We start from the raw sequence: 15,658 nt of genomic DNA, 5'->3' as shown, positions 1-15,658 counted from the left end.
AAAGCTATTGTACACTGAAACCATATGCAAATATGTATGCAAATAAGTCATCTTATTTACTGTATATTGCCCACTGTAACTCACCAGTGAGTGAGTGACAACTGGGTCATCAAAATTGAAGCTTTTTTTAAAAATTATTTTGAGGCAAGCAATTGTAAGAAAGTGCTGAAAGCAAACCCAAAAATCAGTTAAGATTCTCTGACAGTGACTTGGATATTGTATATGCTGCATTAATTAGCAGCCTTGAAAATTATTATGCATTTTGAACACTTTTACTATTGATCATATATTGTACAGCGGTCAAAATTATCATACTAATATGATTATTACTATGCACCTGGAATGCTTTTGGTAGGCTGGAGCTCTGTCCATTTGAGTTATATGACTTAGCCCTCAGCCTTCTCTCAGGTGTTACAGCCCTGAGCCCCTACCACTCAGGATTAACACACAAGCAAACTATGCACATGCCTAGCCCCTAACTGAAGAAAGGGCCCAGTTGTGCTTATTTTACATATTATAATTATTGAGTGAAAAAAAAAGTAATATAAAAATTTCACCTTCAGCTGGGGGCCCATGAGTGTTTGGTTAGGGCCCATTAAAGGGTTAATTTGGCCCTGTTACCACTGCCTTCTCCCATGCTGCTCCTTAACCCCTTGTGGGTTTCCCTGGTTGTATTCAGCTCTGCAACTGGCCCCTGCCCAGCTGCCTACTTAATTGCAGTCCTTGATGCTGGCTCCCCACCTCTCAAGTAGCAGGAGTTAAAGGCTCCCTGGCACAGGCTGTTATACACAGAGGCAAGAATCTAACCTATTGCAGGAGTGAAGCACCCTAGAGAAATCAAGGATTGTTTCAGTTAGAGATTTAGGTACAATTTTCTGCAGATCAATACAAAAATATAATAATGCATTAGAGTACAGATGTTCAGGTAATCACAATCACAGAACAGCAAAATAACATTTTGATACACTGCAAAGACTTGTATCAATTTTTTGCTTTAGTCTAGAACCTGGAAAATATGTCTGCTGACCAGTTACCACGTCTTGGAAAAAGGTGTTTAACCCTCTGAATATTTATAAAATGGAAGTCTCTCTCTCCCCTTCTCTATCCTTCTCTTCAAAAACTCTGACACAGACCTTTTCTCAGAATCTGGGTAACCTGTGCAGGAGTCTCGGGGGAATTCTTGCTCCTTATGAAATTATGGAGTCCACATCACAATCTAGCCTGAATAATCTTCATTCAAGGTGAGCTTTTAGTTATAATTGGTCAATTAGTCAACATGGATTTATTTCTGTTGCCTCATTAAAGATAGGCACAAGCACTTCTGGTGCAAATGTTGAAAAATGTTCTTTAATATTTGTGGCAGTAGACTAGATGATTCCAATGTTCATGAAAGAGAACAATTGGAAATGAAAATGTGACCAAATAAATTCACTTCCTTTTTTTTTTGAAGGGTTTATGGAACATATTTGTGTTCTTATCGTATTGCAGATTACAGTCAAGTTCAGGCCATTACCAACATGCCTACCTCTACAGACAAAGAAAGGGTACAGATTCCTTGGAATGGTAAACTATGCAGGATAATTTGTGCTTAAACTAGCAGCCAAATGAATGATCTGACAGCTGCTGTGCAAAGTTTTCCCTGATGCCTGTGACCAGGATGCCTGCCCAGGCCGTTCTGCCCCCGACACCCCAGCAGGCCCGATTGGCAGGGGCCCCTGGGCCTGGATCTTGCAGACCCATGCATTAATCTGCCCCTGATGATTTACATTAAGATTTTCATCCTGTGTTAATGGGCAGCCAGCCTGTGCTCCTCCCCTCCGGCTGGGCCAGGGCCAGGGGCTAGGGATGGGAGTGGAGCTCCCTCCAGGTGCTGTCAGCTTCCTAAGGCTGTTTGCTTCCAGGAAGCTCTATGGGCAGCCCTGGTCCCACTCCCTGTTGTCTGCGGGCAGCTGCTGGCACCAGCGCCAGTGGGACAGGATGGTACAGCCCTGCCTGGGCCAGCAGAGGGGCTGGCAGAAGAGCAAGTGAGCAGCTGGGGGCAGAGCTTATGCCCCATCGCAAGCCAGCCCTGGCTCAGGCCTCTCCCACGGTGCTGGGGGACCGCAGTTGCATGACACCTGCCAAGAGGAGGGGCTAGGCTGAGGCCAGGACCACCTTCATTTCAGCAGTGCTTGTGCCCCCTGGTTCACCTTGGATGTGCCGAGGAGGCCGGGCAGGCCCAGCAGCAGCCCCTTGGCAGGCACAGAGGAAACCTGCTCTCACCTGGGGGCCGGGCCTCCAATGTCCTGTTTCATAGTTTCTAGGATCGGAAGGGACCTGAGCAGATCATCTAGTCTGAACCCCCACCATGGCAGGAAATAATACTGGGGTCAAACGACCCCAGCAAGATGTGCATCCAACCTCCTCTTAAAAACCGTAGGGCCCCAGTAAAACTTAATCTGCCATTGTAAATTGTGGCCCAAGAACTCAGGTGACACAATATCAATGTAGCTGCACTGAGCAAGACCCAGCGAGCGGGAGAGGGGGCAGCTCAAAGAACGTGGAGGTGGTTATACCTTCTTCTGAAAGGGTAAATAGGAAGGAGAATGCTGACTTCATGGAGTTGGTTTTGCCATTAAGAGTGAACTTTGTTGGGTTGGCCATATCATCTGGATGTCAAACTCCAGACTCACAAAATGCATTTTATTCTCCCAGCTCAGCCAAGATGTATGCTCAGGAGGAGGGCAGTGCTTCATGGACATCCCTAAGGCCAACTTACAAAATGCAACATTGATGTCAACTCTTCGGAGACTATTGCCCAGGACTGCCCCAAATGCAGAAAGAGTCTGCTGCAGGGATCTCAGGACTTTGAAACTTCCTGACAACAGCAGAGGATGGAAAAGCAGGAGTAGCAGAAACAGCATGTCATGGACCAAATTAATCCAGTGCCTCCCATCCAATATGGAAACACATCCAAGCTGCAGTAGAGTCTGCATCCACATGTCCAAGCTGCAATGGAGTCTGTCAATCCCAGATAGGCTTCATCAGCCATCTTTGGACACACAGATAAGACAGTCATGGAAGACAATCATCCTTGACAGTGAGAGAATCCCTGAGAAGGAGAAGTCTTAGTGAAAAATATTGAGAACCTGAAGGAGTTAATCAAAGAGTTACAAGATATGGTAAATCTGAACCAAAATTGTCCACGAAGGCTTCCAAGGAGAGTTTTGAAATAGTCTTATTCCAATGATATAGTCAAAACAGGAGATAGGGACTTAGACATTATAGGTGCTAACAGCCTGGGTATCAATGTGTTCAAATAGAGAAAGAGACTCTGGCCTATTTCATAGCTATAAAGAATTTAATATCCTTACTTATGAAAGCTCACACTGGCATATATAAATTAATGTTATTATCACAAGGATGTTCACATGGCATATGCCCAGCCCCTATCAGTAATTTAAGAAAGCAGTAATAGTACTAGATGTACTTTTGTTTAAGGCACACCAGAATAATGACGCTTAAGGTACTATAGAAACATACATTAAAAATAAATATATGAAAATTGTCTAGTTTAAAGAAAATCTAAGAGGAGGGCCAGAGATGTTTTATACTGGTGTCAAATGATCTGTGATGAACAGCACAATCTGTCAAGCCAAATTGCAAATACCAGAAATATGGGCTAAATCAAGCAAGAAATCACATTGGTGGAACAGGAAAAAATGCCCCCCTGGAGCAGAATAAGCATAGGCTTATATCCTAGTCCAGAAGTGTCCAAATTGTGGCATGTATTCCATAAGTGGCATGGGTAGTTTCTGTGCATGATGCAGACTGAGCAGGAACAAGCAGGACAATGGCAACCAAGACAGAAAACAGAAAAGCAGATCAGGCAGAGAGCGTAGGACAGGAAGCAGAAGGTAGAGCAGCAGATTGGACAGGAAGAGGGAATTGGAGTGGCACTCAGGGAGGGCATGGGGTTAATTTGTGGTACACCTGTTGAAAAGGTTGGCATCCACTGTTCTAGCTTGTTGTTCTCAAGTCTCAGAGATAGCCTTACTAGAAAATATGCATTTCAAATGGTTTTCAATTTTTTTTTATCAAACTTAGTATACCTGACATAGGTATGGCTGATAATAGGCATAGGTTAGTGAACAGGAGTATAAGCAGTTTTCAGTGAGGCTTAGATTTAAGGTGTCATAAGAGGTATTGCATGGTCAGGGTCTGATCCAGGGGGCATGCAGTGGTGCAGTTGCACCCCCACTTTCATGCTTGCTCAACCCAAACTTTAAAACCAATGGCCTGGCAGCAGCAACAACATTTCTGTTCGGTGAAGGAGTCACTTCTAGCAGTGAGGGAGTCACTTTCCTTCATGAATCATTATATAATCATAATATAATCTACCTGATTCCTGCTAATTTTTCTTTAATTCACAGGTGGTAATAACCCTCTTTCCTTTGTAATGATCTTAATGTTTTACTATCCAAATTATGCTTTCTTCTGCAATTGTTGCTATTTGTTAGCCATTCCCAGTAATGTCTCTCTCTTATTTCACACATCTACTCAGGGGTGGTAGTATTAACTTAAAAGTAGAAATAACTGACAGTGAAATACTGGCGGCAATGTCAAAACATTCAAGAAGTCTAGATTTTTTTTTTTATTACAGATCTGAATAAGAGATGTACACTTGACCATAATGACTACAGGACCCATGAAACAGTATCTTTTCACTATTCTTGCCTAGTTTGTTGTGTTTTTAAATGTATAAATTATCTAGCAAATTAGGGTACATCTCAATAAATTTGTATTTGTTCTTGCCTTGATCTGAAACTGAATAATATAGACGTAGCCCCCTAGCACAGGGACAGGCAATTATTTTGGGTGGAGGGCCACTTACCCAGTTTGGGCAAGCTGTTGAGGGTTGCATGGGTAGCCCTGCCCCTTAGCAGGTTCCCCCCCTCCACCATCTTGGGACCAATGTCCCAGGCCCAGCACTGGTGGGGCCCAGAGCAGGCACAGGCTAGCACAGGGTGGCAGGGGTCTGTGGAGCCAGGCTTGGGCTGCACCAGCAGGCAGAGGGGGAGCTGGCCTGGCTCCATAGAGCCCCTGCCGGCCAGAACCCTGTACCCCTGCCGCCCTGCTCTGGGCCCTGCTGGCGCTGGCCCTGTGCCCCACCAGCCCTGCGGTACAGGCAGCGTCCACTGCTGCTGCCCACCCAAAGCTCACGTGCTGGCAGCCCAGAGGCGGCAGTGGCAGCCTCACTTTAGCCTACCACGGCATGAGCTCTGAGTAGGCAGCAGCAGCAAAAACTGCCCAGTGTGGCAAGCAGGGGGCCACAGCTGCTGCTGCTGCAGCACAGCCCCAACGGGCAAGCCCAGAGCTGGCGTGGGGCTGGGCAAAAGCGGCCCCTTGCCTGTCCTGTGCCTGGTGCCCCACGCTGCAGCCACTCGCAGCCTGCTTGGGGCTGCCTACGCCTGCTCAGGAAACCCCACGTGGGCTGCGAGTGGCTCAGTAGGGAGCACCAGCCGCGGGGCGGGGGAGGAGCCACTTTCCCTGCACTCCACACCAGCTCCCTCCCTGAGGTTCCTGCACCAGGGCAGCCACGCAGTCCCAGGCCAAAGGCCCCGCTGGGGCTTCCAGCTGGGAGGGTGGGCTGGGCAGGCCCTGCTGTTATGGGAGCCCGCTGGGCTTCCCCTGGGTCCTACTGCCCCTGGTTCCTGTCATCTTTGACAGGAACCAAGGACATAAATTTAAATTTAAAAAAAAAATTTAGGGGCCTCGCAGGCTGGATAGAATTGCCTCACGGGCCGTATGCGGCCCGCAGGCCGTATTTTGCCCACCCTTGCCCTAGCATACAAGTAAAGCTTCTAGTTTCTGCTTAACTGGAGAAAAATATGAACTGTTATGTGTGATGATGTGCCACATCTTCTGGACTTCCCTTTTCAAAATCCAAGATCCACGTATGCCCATGGTCTTACGAAGTCATTACACTAGCTGGACACATACAACAGAGAAATAGGGAACAAATTAACAAATTCTCCAAATCCTAGAAAGGAAGGAGATAAAGAATCAGCTGTTTTACCTTATAAGGCCTTAGGCAACACACTCAGCAGCTTGACAGAACCACACCCCAAAACATGGCGAAACCAGGTCTACACAATACCATAGGGCTCTTTAGTGTCTAATTGAATGTTGTTATTAACTTTACTTAATATATTGGTTACAAATATTTGACAACCTCTATTATCTTAATGTTTATTAATTGTTACGGCCTTTGCTGTAGGGAATTGTACTCATAAAAAGCTCTTGTCTGAGTCATCAACCAGTTCTACAGAGGCTTATGCTATGCAATCCTCATCAGTTAGAAAACAGATACTGAATGCACAGACCTTGATTAGACGGTGCTTCTAATTCTAACTTCTAAACACTACTGCTATACAATATTTTACATCCCTCTCCCCTGCCATAAGCAGTAGGTGACCATGCATGTTGGGAGAGGGTGACGTGGCTGAGTAGAGCTCCTTTTCCTGTTATGGAGGTTAGTGCAGGTGATGCAGGGGTTGCCACAGTTTGTAGCTGGTATTTCTGACCATATCCATTCCTTGATGCAGAATAGAAGAGATTAGTGGTTCTTGTTTCAAGCTGGCTGCTTAATGCTTTGTGTGTGGTTCGGGCAGATGGAGTTGGTTCCTGGTCACAACTCCAGAACTCTGGACATCTGCTACCTATGTTGGGAGGAGAAGCATGGCACAGACCTGTTGTGTTAGCTCTGTGCCACCTGGGTATTTGCGTATATCAGAGGGTTCCCTAAGTAGTTGGATGACCCAGGCTATACCTTTTGGAGCCCCAGAGCAGTGCAAAGTCAATCTGTTGGGCTGATGCCTTTGTTCTCTGTTTCCACATTACCCTTTTTACTCTGGGCACACAGGCACTTTTTTTTCTTTTGCTCTGTTCAGTCCCAGGGAGTTCCTGGGCCTGAAACTCTGCAAAGACTCCGCGAGTCAGGCACTTAGACACCACTAGGGTGGCACAGTTTAGGAGTCTACAGCTGACAGCCAAAATGCCTGATTACCCACTGTTTTGTACTTTGTACAGTTATTTACTCCTGTGCTGAGCATAAAGTAGGTGCATAAATCACCAACAAGTAAGAATAATAAGGTTTTACACCTACTTTTCAACAGTATAGCTAACTACATGAGATGCAACACAGTAGAAAATCCAACCCATAATATACTCCTGCCAGTCTTGATGTTGGAACTGTAATTTTCTCCAGGTCTCCAGGAATCTCAACAGGCTGTAGAGCTGTTGTTGACTCTATGGAAAGAAAGCTGGCTATGACAAGGACAAGCAACACTGGACAACCTTATTTCCCCACACAGTGCCTGATCATAAAGATTGTCTAATTTACCTGGGGAAGTTGGGGCTTCTCAGAAGTCATGATTCTGTCACATTATCCTGAGGGGAAATCCAAATGAGAGGAAAAGAATGGCTGAACACAACATAAAAATAAATAGATTACGATAGCAAGGATAGACCATACAGAGCTCTTTTGTGAAAGACATATAACAACACACTACTAAGAACAGTGTAATGATGAGCTAAGCACTGACAGAGTATGCAAGTTGTACAAACGGGAGAAAGCTCCTATCTCAAGGAGCTTAAATTCTGTATAATGTAGGTCAAACAATGTAGACATCAGATTGCCAAAGAACAGACTTTTTTTTGCCAAAATGGTACTGATTTTTCTATGCAGTGTATATCAGATCTTCACACTTTGTACTAGGCTAAGTCATCCTTTTCTACATACCGGGTGCTACATACACATTCATTAATGCACTTTTCCTAATGTACATTAAATTCAGTACCTCCAATATGAGGTATGAAATAAAGGTACATTAGGCTGCTCTACTGCACAGGAGTGAAAGGGCATGATTTTTTAGCAGTGCTTAACGCCATTTTTACTGTGCATTAGTGTATCAGCACAGTTTTTAATGCAACGTTTTAATGCACAATAAAATAGTCTACTGAGCATTAAAGTGTACGTGTAGACGCACCACTCAACTGCAGACATAGCACAACTGTCCTTTAACAGTTTATATTTAAGAATTATTGTAGTAGTCTTGATGTTTTTGAAAAGATAACTATGCTTTTATTAAAAGACTAGCCAACTGCCCGTCAAGAATGATGGGGGAACCAGGGGCTGGGATGGAGTGCCACCACCTAACGCCCCATGCTGCCGCTATTCTGCCTCTTGCAGAGACCAGGGTGGGGGAGCTGAGGCCAGTGCTGCTGGCCTCAGCTCCCCCGCCTTCTGTCCGGTCCTTGGAGTGGCTTTGGAATCATGGTGGCACTCCCCCACACTTGGAGCACTCTGATTGCTCCATCAGCCAGTCAGAGTGCAAATAAAGCGTTATGGACAGACAGACCAACAGACAGATTTAGGCTTTTCTAATATTAGAACCAAAACTTTCACAAATCAAATCTGATGCCTGCATTGCTCCATGCTGCAGTAGCATTCAGCTTAGCTTTATAATAATCTGCCACAGAGCTCAGCACTGCCCTAGCCCCAGCCTTCAGGGGCAGGCTGCCCTCACCCCACGTGCAAATCTTGGAGCACGTGCCCCCCTCTTCCTGGGGTGTGCGCAGCAGTGGAAGCCACCCCCCATCCCATGCGCCCCGGATGAGCCGCTCACAGCTTTGTCCCCTGCTCCCCTGGCTGTGCAGCACTTACCCCTGCCCCAACCCCACTCCCTCCTTCACCATGAGGGCCTTGATCTTCCCCCCCACGCACTTTCCCTCCCCCTCCCCATTCCCCCACAACAGACTTACCACTGGATGCCACTCTCCATGCTGCATATCAGAATCAGATTGGTATCAACTGATATGGCTCCTTAAAAATTAGCCATTGGTATTGGCTCAAAAATTCTCTATTGGTGCAACCCTAGCAATGGCCACACACCTCTCCATGCTATTGCTTTCCATGGAAATGTTCTGGTGTTGCAGCTCCTAGGCAAGCATTCTACAACTTTCCAGGAAAGAGGCCTTTGACATCCTGTATTGCAGCTGCTGCAGATCATCCATCCAAAGGTCTGCAGCTCTACCCTGTATCATTCATCAAGGTTAACTGGATAAACCTGGTCCCTGAAAAGATCTAGCAAAAAAGATTTGATTCAGTTCATCCTTCTTGTCTTGGGTCCCTTTTTCACCAAGCTTCTGAAGTTACAGCACAACCTGAGGTACGCTTTCCAACGGCCTGTTTGGATTCACCACCAGTGTTTGTTCAGTTCAGAGCTTGCTCATCTTGCCTGCTTTGAAACTGGCACTGCCTAGCTCAGAAAGGGCATGAATTATTTAGCTTTTGCTCAAGCCCAGAACTCCATTTCCTTATGGTAGCTATCCCCCAGTGGCCAGGGCAAAAGATCCCAGAATACTTTCAACAAAACGGTACAGCAACATGTACAATGATGAGAAAATGCCGAGTGCCTGTTCTGAAACATCACAGTACACTGTGCAAGGCCTTAAAGATACACAGCAAAAATAGCTTCAATACACTGCTTATATCACACCTGTGGCAGATATCTTCAGCTGAATGCATAACCTATGCAGCAAGTTTCATGTATAGGCATGCCCTAAGGCAGGGGCAGGCTGTTATTTCAGCTGGAGGGCCTTGTTTTGGTGAGCTGTTGAGGACCGTGCACATAATATCTTTCAAAAGATTTTAAAACAAATTATACATAAAAAACCCAAATCATATATTAAAAATAAAACATCTAGTATAACTAGGACCTGGCTTAAATCACGGACCCAGCTCAGGGCATGGCAACTCCTTTCATCTTGGAGTTTCCCCCATGTGCTCCCCACTGCCAATTGGTAAAGGGGCCTTATTGGCTTTCCCCTACCCTCTGCTTGCTGTTTGCTCCTGATGGCCAGGAGGTGAAAACCACGGTTTTAAATAGGCCATGATTTTTGCCTCCCATCTGGTCAGCAGCAAGCAAAAGGAGGCAAAAACCAAAAAGGAGGCATATTTTAAAACTGCGGTTTTCATCTCCCAGCCATCAGGAATGAGTAGCCAGTGGTGGGGCCAATGAGGGGAACTCCAAGATTAAGGGGCTGCCATGCTGTGAGCTGGTCCCACAATTTAAACCAGGCCCTACCTATAATAGGGTAATTTTAAAATATTTTTGTCCTGATTTATGTTTAAGTACTGTATATAAAGGGAGTTGCATAACAGCTCAAAATAGTCTTACTTGTATGTATTGTGTGTATGGGGATGTGGGGGATGTGGTGGTGTGTGTGGGAGGAGTGGGGGGGGTTGGTGGGGGTGTGTAGGTGTATGAGGGGTGTGAGGTGTGGGGGTAGGTGGGTGTGCACGTGTGGGGACACCCCCACATGCCTACTAGGTCCCAGGACCTGGTGGTGGGGGGGAGAGGGAAGAGGGGATCTGGGGATGCATGCATCAAAGCTTGCCTGGGTGGTGCAGTGTAGCTGTGGTCTACCCACTACATCTGGCCCACGGCTGCCCTTGTGGTGCTCTGCATGGAGCTGAGCCCCACCTACTCCTGCCTGGGGCAGTGCCTGCTGTGCTCCTGCCTGTAAGCACTCTAGCCCAGGTCCTGGCCCTGGCCAGTGTGCATAGCTTTCAGCAGGGCTGTCTTCCACCCACTCAGCTGCCCACAGGTGGCTGTTCATTGTGCCAAGTGGGTGGAAGGAGGCTGGGAGCTGCAGCTGGAACCCCACGCACTGGGGCAGGAACTGCACAGCTGAAGCCTCCCCTCTGCCTGCTACCCTTCCCCTCATTACCTACTGCCCAAAGGGATGCAGCAGGGGCAGGAGGAGGTGGTGCCACTGGAGGCAGGGAGAGCCAAGTAGTACCTGGGCAGCTACAGCTGCACTGGGAGCAGCCCAGGGGGGAAACTTTGTGCACTGGCTGGGTGGAAATGTGGTGCAGGCTGCCCTGGGCAGGGCTCAGCCCCCATGCAGAGTGCCACAGGGGCAGCTGCAAGCTGGATCTAATCAATTGGTGGACGCCTACCCACAGGCCAGATCCAATCAGTTGTCAGGCTGGATCTGGCCCTCAGGTCATGTTTTGCCTGCCTGTGCTGTAAGGGCAGACTGCAGGTGGGTACTGCTTCTTATGCCTTTATGTAGGGGGCAATTACAGTGGCTAGGGACAGAAGTGACACATAAAATGGTTTCAGTGATCAGAAAGTGGTTTAAACCTATTTCAGAACATAAGTTCAGTGCACATTAACCAGTTTCAAAATGGCTGAAACTGGTTTAAGATGAACCTGGCTGAATGCATCGTGGGGACGCTCGGAGCCTGGGACCCCAGCAACGAGAGCGTCCTCCGCGCCTGCCGCATTTCCCGCCGCTACGCCAAGCTGATGTGTGCCTCATGGTGTCCAACACTATCCGCTGGTCCTGCAACATCTACGTGGAGCACATCACGGGCCACCGCCAGTACATCGACCCCTCCAGACCAGCCGCCACCGGACCGGACCCGGAGGACACCGCCGCCTGAACCGCCCCCCCCCACCGCTTCGCTTCGCATCGAGAGGACTTCGCCGCCACGGACGACCCCGCCCCACCCAAAGAGGACCCCCGCGATCAGACTCTATGGACTGAGACGCTCACTCGGAGCCACTTCCTTCAGCATCGCGGACCACTGTAACGGGTACGTGTGTATCTATCTCCTTTCCCTCTCAGCGTCGCGACCCCCCCCCTTCCACATCCCCCCACCCCCAGGCTTAGTTGGCTAACATTGTATGGTATGTAACCTAGTCACGTTCCCCTCCTCTCCCCCATCCCTCGATTGTTGGTCCCTCGCTCGGGCGCTTTGTATTTCCATCTCAACTTTGTCATCTTTTTCCTGGATTCCCCATCCAAAACATCTACTAATAAAAGTCAATCAGACTTTGGGTCAAACTGGTTTATGGAATTTCTGTCCCAGAGCACTTCCCGTTTCAAGTTAAATCACAGTCCCTCAGCAGGCTTTCTAGCCCTGGGCTGGGCTGTCTGCACCGGGAGCGGGGCTGGCTCCCCCCCTCCGTTCTCTAGCTGGAGCAGTGAGAGCTGCCTGACAAAGGGAAGGGGAAGTGGGGGGCAAGCCCAGCTAGGGATGCAGCCCAGTCTACAGGGCAGGGACTGCCCCGCCCCCCCGCAAACCCCAGCTGAGGTCTGGGGCCAGGGAGGGGAGTTAAATACCCCTTCCCCCTCTCAAACTTACTGCTGGCTGGAACTGTGGACTATAAATCCCAGAGGCACCTGGAAGTAGGAAAAGGAAGTGATGAGCAACCCTGCTGCTGTAATTCTGGACTGCAGATCCCAGAGACATCAGGGGCAGCAGGAGGAGGATGTGAACAGACAGACAGACAGTCATGCTCTAGTGCTACTAGCTTCTGGCCTGAGCCACTGCAGGCATCTGGCTGCATTTTCTGAATCAAAGGTAAATGTCTGTTCACTTCTGTTTCAAGTTAATCTGTGCAGTTTAGACTAACCTGCAGAGACTGAATTGATTCAGCCTCTGGCTTTTTGACTGTCTGTGCATAGCCAGTATGTCTGGGAAATGAATGTGCTGCGCCACACTAATCTCACTAATGAGGTCAAGGAAGGATGGGTGGACCTCAGCCATCAGAGGGCATGTTTCTCCCACTGAAAGTATGGCAGAACTGCCCATGCAGCACCCACTCCCCAGAGCCAAAGGAAGAAGTCCATTAAGCCAGAACTCCTCCTAGGTTCCCCCTGTGGCAAGTCTCCTTTACTGCACCGCAGGTCTTTACCCTGCAGACAAGCTAATCCCAAACGTTGAAAGTATTCTGTTCTCAGGATCCCATGTGCAGCTTCGTGCCTGACTACTGAATCAGGTCTCTCTGTCCTCCACCCCCACCAAATTCCTTATTTCTGGAACATCTCAAAGCCATTCCTTTGTACTACGGCGCCTTTTCAGCAGGAAACAAACTAGTTGCTATGTCAGCATCTTAGCCATGAATCAGAGAAGGAAAACCTATTTGTCAAAGTACATGCTGGGCATAGACAATTAGGATAGAGATGATTTTTAGCCTCAGAAACTCTTTCAGACAGTGGGGAAAAGATCTCTACAACCAAAAGAAACTAAAACAGGAATTACAGAAGAGAACTGGTGTGATTTCTGAAGCAAAACTCAAACAGTGCAGCTCTGTTCCCTCGTCAAACCTGAACTGCCAGAAGACTGTATTTTATTGGCTGTGGAATCTCATTAATTTCAAATGCAAACACCAAACAAACAGGAAAAGCCTTCTGGCTCCATGCCCCAAATACCTGATTCTGGAGTTGGACACCAAGCAGTCTCATCCTGGAATCTTCTGTTCCTTGCTGCTGAAACTTGGGAAATACACAGCGCCTTTTGATAGGGTTGTTGGTTGTAGCCATGCTGGTCTAAGGACATAGGCAGACAAGGTTCTTTGGGTAAATGTGTTATTTTTATTAGACCCACTAAATAGTTGGAAAAATTGTTCTTTGTAAGCTTTTGGGCACAAACACCCTTCTTCAGGAATAGGGAGAAGTCATCCTATATAGGTGTAGGTTTATTTGGCTTTCTATGGAAGCCAAATACACAGCGGTACTTACTGCCCCCTGCAGGTGGCTATTTCTGCAGCATTCTCAACTGCACTTCCAATTTGCCATTTTGCCAGAGAGGATAAGGATCTGCATGGAAGAAAATACAATGCCTCCTCTCAAATGCCTCCCTCTTTGGAATTGGGACCTTGTCTTCCTGTGTCTTTATACAGAATCTTCTAACTGAGGATTATGGGTGCTATTGCAAAAGAAATATCAATGATGTAAAACTTAAGCCTGGATATCTAGTATTAAATTTTATCTTTCATTCACTAGCAACCTCAAGGAAGAGACATTCAGAAAGGTGGACTGAGCAACCTTTCAAACTAAAAAATAAAATAGAACAGGGGCTCTCAGAGTTTGTCAGACCATGGATCCCATCTTAATAAATCATAGAATCATAGAGAAGTAGGGCTTGAAGGGACCTCCATAGGTCATCTTGTCCAACCCCCTGCCTGGGGCAGGATCATCCCTGTTCAAACCATCCCATACAAACCATAATTTAAACTCTACATAAGACCCTGGGCAACCCTGATAAAATATAAACCTCACACTCTAACCTGCTACCTGCCACAGGTAAAGCAGAACCACGACAGCCAACATCCTGCTTCTATGAAATGATGTCAGCATGTGTATAGGAGGTCCTGGGGAAAGGACCGCACACTAGAGAGGAAGGCAAAAGCCCTCACACTCCATACCAATCTGATCATGGGGTAAAATTCTTTCCTGACCCCAAATATGGTGATCAGTCTGACCCTGAGTGGAGGGGCAAGACCCTCTAGCCAGGAACTTCCAGCTTTGGTCCCAGCAAGAACCTTGGCACACCCCAGCCTTAGCTGTCACTAACACCCAGTGCCTCTGGGAAGGTTTAAAAACACCCTAACATGTGTAGCTGAAAAGTGTGGAGGGGGAGGTCGAGGGGGTGAGGGGTGGTGAGGAAGGGGGAAATCAGCAGATCCCAGAAGCATGGGAAATACTCATGGTAGAACATAGGCATAGCTCTGCATAGATTGGGTTGGCAAAATATGGCCCACAGGCCAAATCTGGCGTGCCAGTTGATTACATTTGGCCTGTGGTTGCCCCTGTGGAGCTCTGCATGGGGCCGAGGTCCATACACTAGCCCTGCTCCTGCCCAGGGCAGCCTGAACTGTGCCCCTGTCTATGCCCATCAGTGGCCCTGGCCAGTATACATAGTTTCCCAGCGAGACTCCTTTGGGTGTAGCTGCAGCCCCTGGGTACTGTTCAGCTCCCCTGCTTCCATCCAATGGCTCCTCGTCTTCCTGCCCCTGCTGCGCCACTCTGGACAGGGAGGAAGCTACACTGGACACCTCCTGCCCCAGCACGTGGATGTCCAGCTCCGGCTCCCAGCCACCTTCCACCCACTCAGCCACCTGCAGGTGGCTGCTCACTGTGCCAGGCAGAGGGAGTGGGTGAAAGGTGGCTGGGAGCTGGGCAGGAGCCTTATACACTGGGGCGGGAGCTGCCTGGCTACAGCTTTCCCCTTGCCCAGAGTGGTGCAGCAGGGACAAGAGGAGGATCCTCTGAAACTGGGGGAGCTGAGCAGTATCCAGGTGGCTGCAGCTGCAATGATAGCAGCCCTGCCAGGAAGCTGTGTGTGCTGACTGGGGTGGGGCCATGGCAGGTGTGGGCAGAAGCACTGCATGGGGGCGGGTGGGGCTTGGCCCTATGCAGAGTACCACGGGCCGGATGGGGTGGGGCACAACACACCCGAACCTGCACCACTCAGGAAATCTCTGCTGCATGTGCCCCCTTCCCCCTACCCCTGGTTGGCTCTCAGGACTTAGCATGCAGGTAGCTCCCCTTACACGTGCGCCCGCACAAATACACTCCATATCCTTCCCACACAATATCCAAGAGTAAGACTATATTTTGAGCTATTGTGCAATCACCTCTATATACACTACTAAAAAAAACTGGGACAAAATTTATCTTTGAAATAAAATTAAAATGTTATAGTAGATGTTTGATTTTTAATATACAATTTGTTTTTTATCAATAATTTGTTAAAATGGTATCTTCTGAAATATTTTGTGTGCGCCACCCTCAACAGCTCACCAGAACTTGTTAA

At 47.9% G+C, this 15,658-nt stretch overlaps 1 long non-coding RNA gene across 1 annotated transcript; it reads right to left on the bottom strand.

The window, feature by feature from the left end:
* Nucleotides 1-7,384: 7,384 nt before the first annotated feature.
* On the bottom strand, nt 7,385-12,308 carry LOC149869523 (uncharacterized). The gene is made up of 3 exons (XR_016441487.1): nt 12,203-12,308; nt 8,806-9,127; nt 7,385-7,431 (listed from the first exon to the last, which is right to left on the bottom strand). It is a non-coding gene; the product is annotated as an uncharacterized LOC149869523 (long non-coding RNA).
* Nucleotides 12,309-15,658: the final 3,350 nt, after the last annotated feature.

Source organism: Crocodylus siamensis, chromosome 3 (assembly GCF_052110815.1).
Source record: "Crocodylus siamensis isolate JL-2025a chromosome 3, ASM5211081v1, whole genome shotgun sequence".
Lineage (NCBI taxonomy): Eukaryota > Metazoa > Chordata > Crocodylia > Crocodylidae > Crocodylus > Crocodylus siamensis.
This window is presented reverse-complemented; position numbering and strand designations above follow the sequence as displayed.